Source organism: Marmota flaviventris, chromosome 1 (genome assembly GCF_047511675.1).
Source record: "Marmota flaviventris isolate mMarFla1 chromosome 1, mMarFla1.hap1, whole genome shotgun sequence".
Lineage (NCBI taxonomy): Eukaryota > Metazoa > Chordata > Mammalia > Rodentia > Sciuridae > Marmota > Marmota flaviventris.
The window spans coordinates 213,041,165-213,056,296 of NC_092498.1; the positions used below are offsets into that span (position 1 = coordinate 213,041,165).

General features: G+C 38.2%; 2 pseudogenes; one reads left to right on the plus strand and one right to left on the minus strand.

Annotated features, from left to right (window-relative positions):
• The first annotated feature begins 1,792 nt into the window (after window positions 1–1,792).
• On the plus strand, window positions 1,793–6,100 carry LOC114084467 (olfactory receptor 7E178-like; annotated as a pseudogene).
• Window positions 6,101–13,842: 7,742 nt separating this feature from the next.
• Window positions 13,843–14,780, minus strand: LOC114107889 (olfactory receptor 7D4-like; annotated as a pseudogene).
• Window positions 14,781–15,132: the final 352 nt, after the last annotated feature.

The following is a 15,132-nucleotide window of genomic DNA, read 5'->3' on the forward strand; positions in this document are numbered from 1 at the left end:
GGGTTTCTACACAGTGGTGCTCTCCTTTTTGTACCTTCAATCTACTAAAAAATGTCCCTACGAGCAGGAGATGATATTGAGCACCTCAGGTTTGTGTCTGTGGCTTGGACACAGAAGCCCCATACTTCCTCTCAACAGCATCTGCAACATTCAATTACTCAACATCAATGGCAGAGACGTTCATGAACCTAGGAAACACAAAGCAGGAACAGAGGGAAGTGAAGGAACCTTAGAGCTTGGTCTGAGACACACTTCAGAGTTTCACATCATTTCAATGTTGCAGAGTCCTTTGACAATCCTTCTGGACAGTAGACCCTCTGTTTTTCAAAAAACTGAATGTTTAATTTAAAGAAAACTTAATGACCAAATAAATGTCACTCAAGTGTATACTTATTATGGTTCAATAGTAAATTTTCTTATTTATATTTTAACCTAATAAAAATGGAACTTAGAAAACAAAACAAAACAGAGAAGTGGTTCCATTCCAAGTTTTCTAAGAAATCTCCATACTGCTTTCCAGAGTGGTGGCACCAATTTGCAGTCCCATCAGCAATGTATGAGTGATCCTTCCCCCCCCCCACATCCTCTATTTGTAGATTCTTTGAATTCATGTGCAAAGTCTTTCCACGGCATAAGTATCACATAATTTCATTTTAGATAACAGAAATGAGAAAGTTCATGTAGCTTGGGCTAGTTATTCATATTGAATAACTGAAGCCATATTTGAAATGCTGTGTGGATTTGAGGCACATGGCTCTTGATAATTGCCATTCTTAGAGTACTTTTGATTTGCATTTCTCTAATTGCTAGAAATGTTGAATATTTTTTTCATATATTTGTTGATCAATTGTATATATTCTGTGAAGTGTATGTTCAGTTCCTTAGACCATTTGTTGATTGGGTTATTTGTTTTTTGGTGTTAAGTTTATGGTATGGAACCACCATTTGACCCACCTGTCCCACTCCCTGGTCTATACCCAAAGGACCTGAAATCAGCATACTACAGAGACACAGCCACATCAATGTTTATAGCAGCTCAATTCACAATAGCTAAACTATGAACCAACCTAGATGCCCTTCAACAGATGAGTGGATAAAGAAAATGTGGCATATACACAGTGAAATATTACTTAGCCTAATGGAGAGCTGGAGAATATTATGCTAATGAAATAATCCAATCTCAAAAAAACCCAAAGGCCAAATGCTTTCTCTGATATGCAGAAGCTAATCCATAGTGGGTAGTGGGTAGGGGAAAATGGAATAACTTTGGACTAGGCATAGTGCAGTAATGGGAGGAGGGTGGGAAGAATGAAGGAATGAGATGGACATTATTACCCTATGTACATGTATGATTGCATGAGTTGTGTGATTCTGCATCATGTACAGCTAGAGAAATTAGAAGTTGTCCTCTGTTTGTGTACAATGAATTAATTGAAATGCATTCTGCTTTCATGTATAACTAGTTAGAACAAATTAAAAAAAAGAAAAAAACAGAAGTATTTTAAAAACATAGAATGAAAGAAGTAATTGATTATGCAAGTTTCTTCCTAATTACAGCTAGGGTCCAAATCTTAAGTGGATCTTCAGTTTTTCTTATTCATCATTCTGCATTAATGTTGGGAAGTCCTTAGAGATGGGAATTGCATGGACCAATTAGTCTAATTATGAGCTCTGTGCATAGAGCTTCCAAGGTCATATGCTAGTCCACAATCAGCCTGTGCTGCAGCCCTTTTGCTGATAGTTCTTGTTCAGTGAGCTGCGTGACTCTGTCTCCATGCTGTGGTTCTGCATCATGAAGCTCCCAGCTGACAGCATATTCATGGGAATGCTGGGCACAGAGTCTGAGCGTTTGTTGGGCATCAGGTATGGGTGGGTCTTGGCATGTGCACTCCTTATCATTACCCAGCAGAGAAGCAGCATAACCCTGTGACTGCACTGGGACCCTTAGAATTACAAGTATTGCTTCTGCATCAGAAGAACAAACATCAAAGTTGGAGTTTCCACGTGGAGGGGATTTCAGGAGGTCAAGTTTCATGTATGGTATTTGTGATTTTTTAAAAAATACTTTTCTGTGCTGTCATATATCTTATTTAAAATGTGCTCTCCACCCATTCTGTTTTTATTTCCTATAAAAATATCACCTATGACAGCAAAATTGGTCCTTCAACTACATTTCCTAAGCTCTAGGAAAGAACTGTGGTGGTCTTGATAAGGATGATGAGGCGATGTCAGAAGCCAGAGCATCATGAACTGACTTTCAGGGCTTCCCATGCTCAGAGGTTGAGGAACAGATTTTGTGTTATCTGTCTCACTTCTTGTGTGTCCTACTCTGATCATGCACACCTCATTTATTATTATCTTACAGTAAAAGAGAACTTTATATGTATGCAACTTGTTCTTGTTTGCTAGGAGACAGCAGCCTGGTTGCATTGGGCTGTCAGACCATGGATGCAGGACATCATGGGAGAATCCTGGCAGGCTGTCCCATCAGCAAGCCCACTAGCCATTCCTCGTCCCTTTCCTGCAGAAAGAGAGCCTTGCCCATGGTGCTCTTCCTGTGAGATTCCTGGGGAATCACAGGGCAGAGCAGTGGGGGGCGCTTGCTGAATACACTATGGAAGAACAGCCACAGGTCACAGGAGAGGTCACAGTAGGGGAGACTGATGATCATTCAGCAGAGTAATGATCATTCACTCCTGGGCCCCCTCCAGAACCTCCTTGGAGCTCACCACATGCTCCTCCATGCTTGAAAACAGCCCTCTCTATCTCACAGCAAATCTAATATTGGGTCTTGATTTTATTCTTACTCATAAAACTGGAAAGAGTTCAAATGTACACCTGATATTTAGCTGTACTTAAGACCTCAGGATCTAGGCAAGAATCTTTATATGGGGTGGGAGAGAATAAAAACATGTAGTGGATGGATTTCAGAGCCTGTCAGTCCCACTTCTTGTCTCTGTGAATTAGAACAAGTCACTAATGTCTGGATTCAGCCTTGTTATCTGAGTTGATTTTTCTGCTACAATTGCAGTGACTAAGGATTAGATAGATACTTGGTCTTAGGGAATAATATGGGACATTTGAATAAGTTGTAGGCAAAATAAGATCTAGATATTGCTGCTGTTAGTAATGATTATGTTAATCTTCATGCCACTCAAATAATTATCCCCTACTCAAAGTTTACATTTTTCTATTTCTGGATGGGATATTTTATTTTGAATCTCCATATGTATTCACTGTGTATTTGGCTGAATGTCTCCCTCTGTCTTGCTCACTGGGGTCCATTTTTGTCTTGGAACAGGGAGGCATAAAAAATAGATCTCTTCAACATTGAATTCACCTCATCTTTCTTCCCCAAACCGAACAAAATTAATTTGGATTAATGGACTTCTTACTTCTGGTATATGACTATACCACAGTGACTTCCATGTGATGTATACATAGAAAGCACCAATAAATCATAACAAATAAATAAGCCAAAGGAAGATCAGTACAGGAGGGGGAGGAGAGTGGGGGAGTCAGGAAGGGGGGATTAGGGGAGAGAATGGGGATTGAAATGGAATAAATCAAGTTCCATGGGCATATGATTATATTGGGATAAACACAACTACTATGTATAAATATAATGCTCTTAAAAATCAAAGGTAGATCAATATGGCAGAGAAAAGGGACTGGTGGAGAGGGGCATGGGAGGGAAAGAAGAAATACTAGGGAATGATACTGGACAAATTAAATCCTTACATTGTGTGCATGTATGAATATGAAACAATAAATCTCACCATTATGTACAACTATAATACAATAATGATATGGAAAAAAATGAACCCAACTAGTGAGTGTAACTATAATTATGATTTTCTAAATTTGTTAAATATATGTAGCTTTGATGTAGTAAACTTGGACATTCAATGTTCCTATAGGTTATAGAGAATTTCTTACTTGTGTGATATGGATACAGGAACAGAATTTTTGAAATGATTGTCATATTAAAAATCTTACTGGATCAAAGATGTCCTTTCTTCAGGAAATGCTTTGTGTAGGATGAAGTCTTTGAAATAGAGGAATGTTCTTCACAAATGGAATTAGCACCTCCAGTTAATGTAAATGGTGCATTTCTGGGGCAATAGGCATTGTTGTGCACTAATTAGATGAAATTTAGATGTTCTTTAGGTAATTTTTAATGGAAAAATTTATGGGAACATAAATTAATATTGACATAGAAACATCAACAGAAAATCACACCTCCCCATTTCATGAAGTAGGTTGTTTGGGAGACAGGTTTGCAGAAGATTGGGATCAGGCAAAGATACTAATGTCATAGGAGAAAAGATATTTCTGGAGATGAGTCCAAGGAGTTCCCAGGGCAGAGGGGAGCTCAACTCCAGACCAGTGGGGTTCTTGTCATATGTGATGGAGAAGGATTTCAGCAGGAGCTGGACAGAGGCATGGACAGAGGTTTATTTACAAAGGCAGGTACACATCAAGGGTTAATGTGGCCTGTCTTGAGGGTGAGAGGCAGCCCTGTTTTGGGAAGGGTGTCCAATGTTTATAGAAGGGCTGTATCAGGTCCTGGACAGGAGATGAGCCAGGGTGGAGCTTCACAATTTTGCACCACTTTTCCCTGCACTTGTTTATTTTCCCCAAATTACAGGGGCCTGAGCCCAGGGTATGGGCCAAGGGCATGGGCCAAAGCTTGGAGCAAGGGCAAGGGCATGGGCCAAGGGCATAGGCCAAAGACATGGGCAAGGGCATGGGCAAGGGCATTGGTAAAAAAGCATGCTGTTCAAGATTCATAACTGTGCTTTCATGACGATTGCTTTTTCTTAGTAGAAAAGTTATTATTTTTCCTGAGTTTTATCTTAAACAGTAGGCTATATTTTATTGTGATCATGAACTTCTTCTTTCCTCTGCTCCTGGGTTTCTAAGTTTTCTCAGTTTAATGTCTCCAAAGAGGGTGTGGAAAGTGGGGTGAATGATGGAGAGAGCAGCAGTGAAAGATTGAGCAGGACTGGGTATTGCACTCCTGAGAACTATTGAGAGCATGTGGATCTCCATTGTGAGCAGCTTCCTAGTGAATACCTGAATTTGAATGCACACAGAGTGAGGGGCGCCTGCTGATGGGTTTCTTTTTTTCTTATACTTGTTGCTTTTTCAAAAGGTGTCCAAGCAGCACAGAAGCACAAAACTTAACACACGTTTCAGGGTTCTATCTCATGGGACTCTCAGAAGATCCAGACCTGCAGCCAGTCCTCTTTGGACTGTTCCTGTGCATGTACTTGGTCACAGTGCTTGGGAACCTACTCATCATCCTGGCCGTCAGCTCTGACTCCCACCTGCACTCCCCCATGTACTTCTTCCTCTCCAACCTATCCTGGTCTGATATCTGTTCAATCTCCACCACGGTCCCAAAGATGCTCATGAACATTCAGACTCACAGCAGAGCCATCTCCTATGTGGGCTGCCTGACACAGATGTCTACTTTTACCATTTTTGTCTGTATGGATTACATGATTCTGACTGTGATGGCCTATGACCGGTTTGTAGCCATCTGTCACCCCCTGCACTATTTGGTCATGATGAACCCTCGTCTCTGTGGCTTCTTAATTTTGGTGTCATTCTTGTTCAGCCTTTTGGACTCCCAGCTAGTTATTTTGATGATCTTAAAAATTACTAACTTCAAGAGTGTGGAAATTTCCAGTTTCTTCTGTGACCCTTCTCAACTTCTGAATCTCTCCTGTTCTGACAACTTCTCTAATAACATTGTCCAGTATATTCTGGTAGCATTTTATGGCCTTTTCCCCATCTCAGGGATCTTTTTCTCTTACTATAAAATTGTTTCCTCCATTCTTAGGATCCCATCCTCAGGGGGGAGGTACAAAGCCTCTCCACCTGTGGCTCTCACCTGGCAGTTGTTGGCTTATTTTTAGGGACAGGCTTTGGAGTGTACCTTGAGTCAGCTGCATCACATTCTCCCAGGAAGGGTGCAGTGGCCTCCGTGGTGTACACTGTGGTCACCCCCATGCTGAACCCCTTCATCTACAGCCTGAGGAACAGGGACATTAAAGGTGCCCTGAGGAGGCTGCACAGCACGACGGTCTAATCTCAGCCCCTGTGAGGTCCAGTTGCAATGTACATAGGAAAAGACATTAAAATGAAATATCAAGTTCTGTTAATCTGCCTCTTTAGGAATATTAATGGCTTTAGTTTCTCACATTTTAGTGGAATGACTCTGGTTAGTGTTGGGAATGTATGTTTGGAAATTTCTCACATTTGGAACAAAGTATCAGCTTAGAAAAATGGAAAATTTTAAAGTTAAGGGAAAGTGATTGTGTCATAGCCACATCCATGTGATTAAGACTGCTGATCTACATACTTCAGAATGGTGAAAATTATAACTTTTTAAAACCTCAATTTATTGCTTTTGCAACAATAAATATAGGAGTGTAATAGCAATAGTGAAAATTCTTGAATTGTGGAAGTCAATCAACAAACCTACACCCATATATTATATAGTAATTCTCGGTTGTGCAAAATGGAGAGAGGCATAAGAATTTTGAATATATTGCCATAATAATGAACTTAAAAGTTTAATGACATCTTTCTAGGTACTTCTATGGATCTGTTAAAACATTAGAAATGAATGTTTGTCTTTCACAGATACGCTGAAAAACACTTGTTGCTGTCAATTACTACATTTCAAGGTAGTAAGTTTTGTGTTCATGATGACTTAGATGAGGTTTAGGTTCTTTTTTGTAATTTCTTGAGAAAAGTGTTTATGCATGTATAAGTCAATATGGTTATGCCAATGTAGAGAGCAAAATCTACCCGCAAAATTCATGCCACTAGTTGGTTTCGGTGAGAGCTCTGCAGGAGAATGGAATTATGCAGAGTTATCAAGAAGTCAAAGTTCAATGTGAATATTTCAACCTAGATTCAGTTGTAGTTATGAAGGAAATATTAGTAAATGATGTTACTAAATTTTAAATTTTCAAATTGTTAGTTTTATTCATAGTAGTAACAGGTAATGTTATTTTATGATTTCTGAATGGCAGGATATATTCTAATGCCAAGATTCCCAACCCTGATATAAGAAAAGACCACCCAGCTTGGTGTTTAGGTGCACACCTGTAATTCCGGTGGCTCCTTAGTCCAAGGTAGGAGAATCTCAAGTTCAAAGCCAGCCTGAACAGCTTAGCATGGTCCTTAGTAACTATATCAGGGTTTGAACCCACGGTGTTAAACCAGTGAACCACATCACTAGCCCTTTTTCATTTTTTATTTTGAGACAGGGCAAGTGATGTGGTTCACTGGTTTAACACCATGGGTTCAAACCCTGATATATATATATATATATATATATATATATATATATATATATATATAAAACAAAAAACCAAAACACAAGCCACCACCAAGAATTTCATAGGCAGATAATCTGATTAAATTGGTTTTGGTTTGATGCCAGGGAATCTAAATATTTTTAAATTTACATATTCAAATATATAAATATATCAGAATAAATAGGCATCCACATTTTAATTTTAAAAGAAGAAATTTAAAAGTTAAAAAAATTCTTATCACAGCCTTGTAAGTTAGATAATTATTATCACCATTTTCCTGTATTTGCAGTAGTTTCTGTACTGTTGTCTTTCATATTTTATCCCAACTGTAGCATTGTGAAATCTGACAGAGTAACTACCTGAGTTTCCTCCACATAACTGAAATCAGAGAATTACAATCCATTCATCAGTTTAGAAATTGATGTGAAAATCTATGCAATAGCATAAAAACGTTGGTCTCTGAGGGCATCTATGGTGCTAAATTTCTCAACTGTCACATAGAAACACTGGAGCCCTCTGGCAGAGCACTGTAGATTACCACAGCAAAAAAAAATGCAAAGAGCTCTTTTCCTCACCAGGTATTTGTAGGGGTTTTATCACAGAAACTGGATTTAAAAAAAAGACTCAAAAATTGGTTTTAAGCACTTCATTATTATTTAATCATGGACAGGCCCAGTTTACACTAATACATATCTGGTCGGTGATGCCGTTCATTATGTGCTATAAACTAAACCACACTTCCCAACATTTGAAGTCTAACTAAGGCAAGGAAGAAAACAGAATTTTGAATGATTTTATTTATTTATTCATTCCTTTATATTGTTGTTTCTTTTTAGTTACACATGACAGTAGAATCCACTTTGATATAACTATACAAGCAGGGAGTGTATTTTGTTCTAATTAGGACCCCATTCTTGTGTATGTGCATGATTTAATGACTATTAAAAGACAAACAGCATTTGGCTGACTACTTCTATCCTTACAGGCAGATCAATAACCTCAGAGTTTTGGAACTCCTGGAAGAACACTGGCACTGAAAAATGTGTTCTGATAATGAATATTCATCTGTAATGTCATCATCAGATTATGCAGTGCTGGCTCTTATACAATGTTGATATATAGCCTTCATTGAAAGAATCCAGACCATTATCTTAGAAAATAATACAGCACTCTAAATTGCTTATTGCTTTTCTTTAATTAAAATGGATTCTATTTCTAAAACTTAGAAAGCTATTTCTTATGCTGTGATTTCATTTCCCACACCCCTGGGGTAGGCTGCACATTACTGTGATCATGATCCTGTTATATCTAGTGTTCTTGGTCTTCCAATGCTCTTTTGTTTAGAGTCCCTAAAGTAGGTTGGACAGAATGGCACATGTCAGGAATCCTAATGAGTAAGGAGTTTAAAGCAGGAGGATCACAAATTCAAGCCTAGACTTTGCAACTTATTGAGACACTGTGGATGTACTTAATATTAAAAGGGCTGTGTATGTACTTCAGTGTTAGAGTGCTTGCCTAGTATGTAGAAGATCCTGGATTCAATACTTAGTTTCTAAAAAAATGTACAGAAATATAGAAATCAATAATGGAAGATTTCCAAGAAGATGAAGTTTGTCACAACTGTGAGATGTTGTTGAATGTGTGTGGGCCTCAGGTCTGGATACTCAACTGTGAATGCTTAGAGTAAACACGTATACAGTCCTGAGTGCTTGCTTACCATTTCCTTTATCCTACCTTCTTTTATACTCAAAGGTGTCCTATAAACACAGAAGCAGAAAACTAACATGCATGTAGAATTCCACCTCATGGAACTCTCAGATGATCCAGGAACTGCAGTGTGTCCTCTTAGGACCTTTCTTGGTCATGATGTGGGAAGCTGCCATTAAGAGTCAAAAGAGACCACTGTAATAACCAGTATCATGGACCCTGCCTCTGTGGTCTCTTAGTTGGGCATCATCTTTGTTAGACTCTAGGATTCAGCTAAACAATTTGCTGGCCTTGCAACTTGTCTGCTTCCTAGAGGTGGAAATTGGTGATTTCTTCTGTCACCCTCCTCACTGTGTTCTTCATTCCTGTTCTCATACTACTAACAATAGCATAGTCCTGGGGCTCATTGGTGCCATGTTTGCTTTTTCCTTATCCTGGGAGTCCTTTCCTCTTACTAAAAAAACATTACCATCATTTGGAAATTCATCAGGTGGGAAGTCTGAAGTGTTTTCTACCTTTTGATCTCAACTGTCAGTTATTTGCTTATTTTATCAAACAGGCCTTGGACAGTGCCTTGGATCAGCTGTGCTCCATTCTCCCAGTGAGGGGTTCTCATCGGTAGACACTATGACCACCCCTATGCTAACTCTCTTCATCCACAGCCGTAGAAACAGGGACATTGCTAGTGCCTAGAAGAGACTCAGAGAACGATGGTCTAAGCTCAGTACCTGTGGCATCCTTTGGAATGTGAATTGGAAAAAGTAGCAAAACTGAACACATAGCTTATAAATGGTACCCTCTTGTTAACACTTGAAGTTTAACGGCTCTGAGTCCTTATGATGTTTCAAGGTAAAATCATGGTTGATGGTTGGTGAGGAGGATGACAGTTTTTCAAATGAGTGCAAAGTTTTATTTGGGGAGGGGAAAATCTTCTGGATATGGAGATAGTGGTGGTTGTACAAAAATGCCAGTGTAACTAATGCTGCCAATCTGCATGCTTAGAAATGGTTAAAGTGGTTTATTTCATTTAATATGATATTCTCCAGTTCAAATGGCACATTTTTTAAAAAAAATTATTGTTTTTTACCACAATGAACATGGAAATTTAAAAAAAAAAGATGGATTTCTTTTTTAAAGGAAATGTTGAATGTAGTGAATACACGTGAACTTGCTCCTGAATAGAGGAAGATCCTAAATCATTTCTTGAACATTCATTCATTGCTGTTTCTCCCCTTCTTGTGATTCACAATATAAAGGAACTCTTATCTGACACAATAATCTTATCAATTGGGGGAGGTAGAAAATTCACCTGAAAAATAATTATTTTTGTGGTACTGGGAATGAATCTAGGGGCTCTCTACCACTGAGCTACACCCTTAGCCCTTTTAAGTTCTCTTTTTGTTTTATTTGAAACAAGATCTTGCTAAGTTGCTGAGGCTGACTTTGAACTTGTGATCCACCTGCCTCAGTTTCCTGAGTTGCTGGGATGACAGGTGTTTACCACTGTGTTTAGCACAATTGAAAAGTACTAGATGAGTGGACTGGGACACATGTTTGTGCTCTCCTGGCCTCAAAATCTTCATTTTAATGGTACTTTGCTGAAGCAACTCTAGGATGAAACAGATAATACATACCTTTTAGGAATCTATTAAATAGATAATGATAATCATCATTATCATCTACTTAGTGTTAATGCATTTAAATTTATTTGAATTTCAGTTAGCACTTCATCCTAAGGGCTGAGAGACCATCACATGTTTACACAATGATCTCTTGACCAGATCAAGACAGATAATAAACATAATTTACTTATACACTCAAAATCTACCATAGTCAGTGCAAAGATTATCCCACATACAGTTTGTATATCTATCTTCTATCACCTTTCTCTTAATCTCTCCATCTATCCAGTTACTCAAATGATTATCCCATTGATTCTTTTTATCATGAGAAACTTGAATGATGCAGATGGTGAATGGTACATTTAACAATTTGCAACATAGAAATGCACCTTATCTCTGCCATTGCTTTGCTAGACTTCAAGGCTTTGGAAAGAAAAGAGTACTACTTGCCTTTTGCACAGGTTGTAACTTTCATGTGCATTGGAGAAAATATTCACTGTCCCATAAGTCAAAGCAAAGACAATTTGACATTCACACATCCAGTAGCCTCTTCCTTCACTGGAGGGAATAACTTTTTAAAGAGATCTCTAAACATTTCTTAGAAATTAAATGTAAAGTTTATGTTTTATAAGGACTATATAAAAGACCTAGATTTCTTAAATAGTATTTGCAAGATAAAGAATCATAGAACAATGGTGGGATTTGAATAATTGTATAAATAATAAAGGGTAAAAAAGTGAGGATAGAAATTTATCATGCACATCTAGAAAAGGTCAAATGTTAGGGTCTTTTTGTTTTCATTAAGGACATTCATTATGTGTTGGAAAATTAGAAAAAGCAGAGATGAAAGGATTCGTTAACTGCACAAACATAGGTCTTTTAGGATTTATTCAGCATTTCCTTTACACAACACTATGGTAGGGATCCTAATGTCTGATCCCGTCAACTCACTATGAAATAACTGCAGTGTAATATTAAAAATTTGCTACCACCCACATGTATTAAAAGTTAACATTACCAAGCATCTCTCTATCTAGTTCTGCTTTATATGCTTGTTGTTTGGTTACATGGTCTTGCCAAATTTACTTCTACATTTATCCACACACATATTCAGGTTTATTATACCAATTAATTATGAATCAATGTCTAAATTTGTCTCTCTGAGCCACAAGGCTCTCATAGATGGGGTGTGGATATTTTCCAAGGATCATAATTTTTGAACAACTGGTGTTATCAACTTCAAAAATGACTGGACAAAAGTACATTTAGTTAATGACTTCACTAGGTGACAACACAGACTTACACAAAGCTTTGCAATATATTCTGGAGTGAGAGAAATATTTTCTTTTTGAGCTGAAATCAGAAGCCCCTGGTGCACTTGCTATATTTGGGAACAAAACAACTTCAGCTTATTGGGAGGTTGTGGGGACATCCTGCAGCTTTGAGACCAATGTCTTGATAGTTGGGTAGGCCTGGCCCTTTGCTGCTCTGTCACCTATTTGCTTACATCAACAGAAGCCACCTGCCATTTTGTGAGCTGTCCCCAGGGCCCCTCATGGTGAGGAATTGAGGGAGGCCTCTTGCCATCAGGAAGGACTTAAATCCTCCCCATGACCAAAAAGTTGGTTTGATTAGGATAGGGAATGCAGATAATAGAAAAAGTGTGGGATTTATAGCCATGAGATGACTGCAACCTTAGCAACCCCTTGACTCTATGTTTGTTGAAAACTTTGGAATATTCGAAGGAGTTGAAAGTTACCAACAACTATGTGGAGATCAGTATTTTACACTATACCAACATATATCACTTTGACAAGACACCGGAATTGAATTCTTATCTATATTAAAAAAAAAGACTCTTAAATTATCAACACATAAAATCCCAAATCACAAGAAAGGAGCACGGAAATAAAAACAGGAAGTTCTCGTTAGAGACATAAATCTGAATTGCAAATATGAGAATAGTATCATTGTAATACAATCCCTATTTACCTGATTCATTAAATGAATTTACAAATTTATATTTTTGGGGGGTTCCAGGGCTTGAACTCAGGGGCATTCAACCACTGAGCCACATCCTCAGCCCTATTTTGTATTTTATTTTGAGATGGTCTCATTGAGTTGCTTAGCACCTCGCTTTTGGTGAGGCTGGCTTTGAACTCATGATCCTCCTGCCTCAGCCTCCTGAGTCGCTGGGATTATAGGCATGTGCCATCACACCTGGCAAATTTACAAACATAAAAACAGACATTCGGTTATTTTTTTCTTTAGATAGGAACAAATTTATTTCATTGACTATGAATTCAGAAGCAGAAGAGTAGTGACTATGATTCTATGAAACAATTTTTTCTTTTAACAACCATATTACTTTAATTTTTGAATTATTTTTGAACTAGAATTCACACAACCCAAATTTTCTCTTGTAAAGTATAAAATGAAGTACTTTTGAACATATTAACATGGTTGTGCAGCCATCACCACTACCTAATTCCAGAATATTTTTATAAACTCAAAAAATGGAATCATGTAATACGTGGTCTTTATTTGTCTGCCTTCTATCATTTAACATAATGTTTTTAAGACTCATCTATTTTTTGGCATATATAAATATGACATTTGTTTTCATGGCTGAATCACATTCATGGATGTATGGATATATCACCTTAAGTTATCCACTCATCAGTTGATGGATATTTTGGCTTTCCTAGATCTGGGAAGTTACAAAAAATGATACAATAAACATTTGTGTGGATATTTATGTGTGAATGTTTTCAGTTTTCCTGGGTATATATCAAGGATTTAAATTACTGACTCATATTATAACCATGTGATGAACTATTTGAGGGACTGAAAATTCTGTTCCCAAAATGGCGACACCATTTTACATTCCCACTGGATTGGTCTGAAAGTTCCAATTCTCTGTGTCCTTGCCAACAATTTTTATTGTCTTTTTGTTTTTTTAATTGGGTGTGAAGTTGCATCTCATTTCGGCTTTGATTTACATCTTCCTCACTAATAGTGTTGAGTATTTTTTTTTTCATGAGCTTATAATTGTTTGGGGAGTATAAGAAATTAAGCATATTATTTAGAGGAGGAAAAGAGCTAGAAATTGAAATTCAGTGAGTTTGCCTCAGGGCCTAAAATATCTCCTGAGTTCTGAGGTCAGTGATCCATCAAGGAAAACAGGCTGCTCTGCTGAGGAGTCTCCCCAGGGGCCCCTTCACATCCTTGTTTCTCAGGCTGTAGATGAAGGGGTTCAGCATGTGGGTAACCACAGTGTACATCACTGAGGCGATCATGGTTCTTTGGGAAGAATGGGTCCCAGAAGAATTGAGGTATTCCATAAGCCCTGTTTCATAAAACAAGGAGACCACACAGAGGTGAGATCCACAGGTGGAGAAGGCTTTAGACTTGCTCACAGAGGAGGACATCCTCAATAAGGAGGAGACAATCTGAGAGTAGGAATAGAGGATCCCAGCAACAGGAAATACAACCATCAGGGCAGTTGAAACGTACATAATGATGATACCAATGAGGGCATCAGAGTTGGCCACCTTGAAAGGCTGAGGCACTTCACAGAAGAAAGGAGGAATTTCAGTGCCCATGGAGAAGGTCAATTGCTTCAACAGTAGAATATGAAACAGGGAGAACCAGAACATGATGTTCCAAGACATCAGAACCAAGAGGACACAGAGCCAAGGGTTCATGATGACTGTGTATTTCAGTGGGTGGCAGATGGCCACAAAGCAGTCATAGGCCATGACGGTCAGTAGTATATTATCCATTCCAACAAAAATCATAAAAAAATATACTTGAGTGAGGAATTCTAAGTAGGAAATCTCTTTGCTTTTTGTGTGAATGTTCACCAGCATCTGTGGGATTATGGTAGATGTGAAACAGATGTCAGCCAAGGACAGGCTGGAGAGGAAGAAGTACATTGGGGTGTGGAGGTGGGAGCCAGAGATGACAGCCAGGATGATGAGCAGGTTCCCAAGCACTGTGACCAGGCACATGGACAGGAACAGGCCAAAGAGGAGGGGCTGCAGGTCTGGATCCTCTGAAATGCCCAGGAGGAAGACTGTGTTAGTATTGTGCAGTTATCTGCTTCCATACAGCTGATGTATCTGCTGGGAAAGGAAGCAAAACATGTCCAAAAAATAGCCACCAGGCACCCCTTACAGCATCATCTTGGATGAACATCCTTCACTTCTATTGAATCCTGAAAATGACTATTTCCCTCAGCCATGTGGTAGTCCATTTCACTTTTAAATGTATATAATTATCCACAATTCCTTAAACATAGCACATTTTTTCTTTTTTTGTATCATTGATTCACTTGTTTTAATTCTCAGATTTAATTTTATTGATATAAACTAATTTTTATTTGATATTATTATTCTATAATAAAGATATGCCACCAATTTTTCTTGATTGTCTCCAAACTGTTCATTGTAAAACCTCTA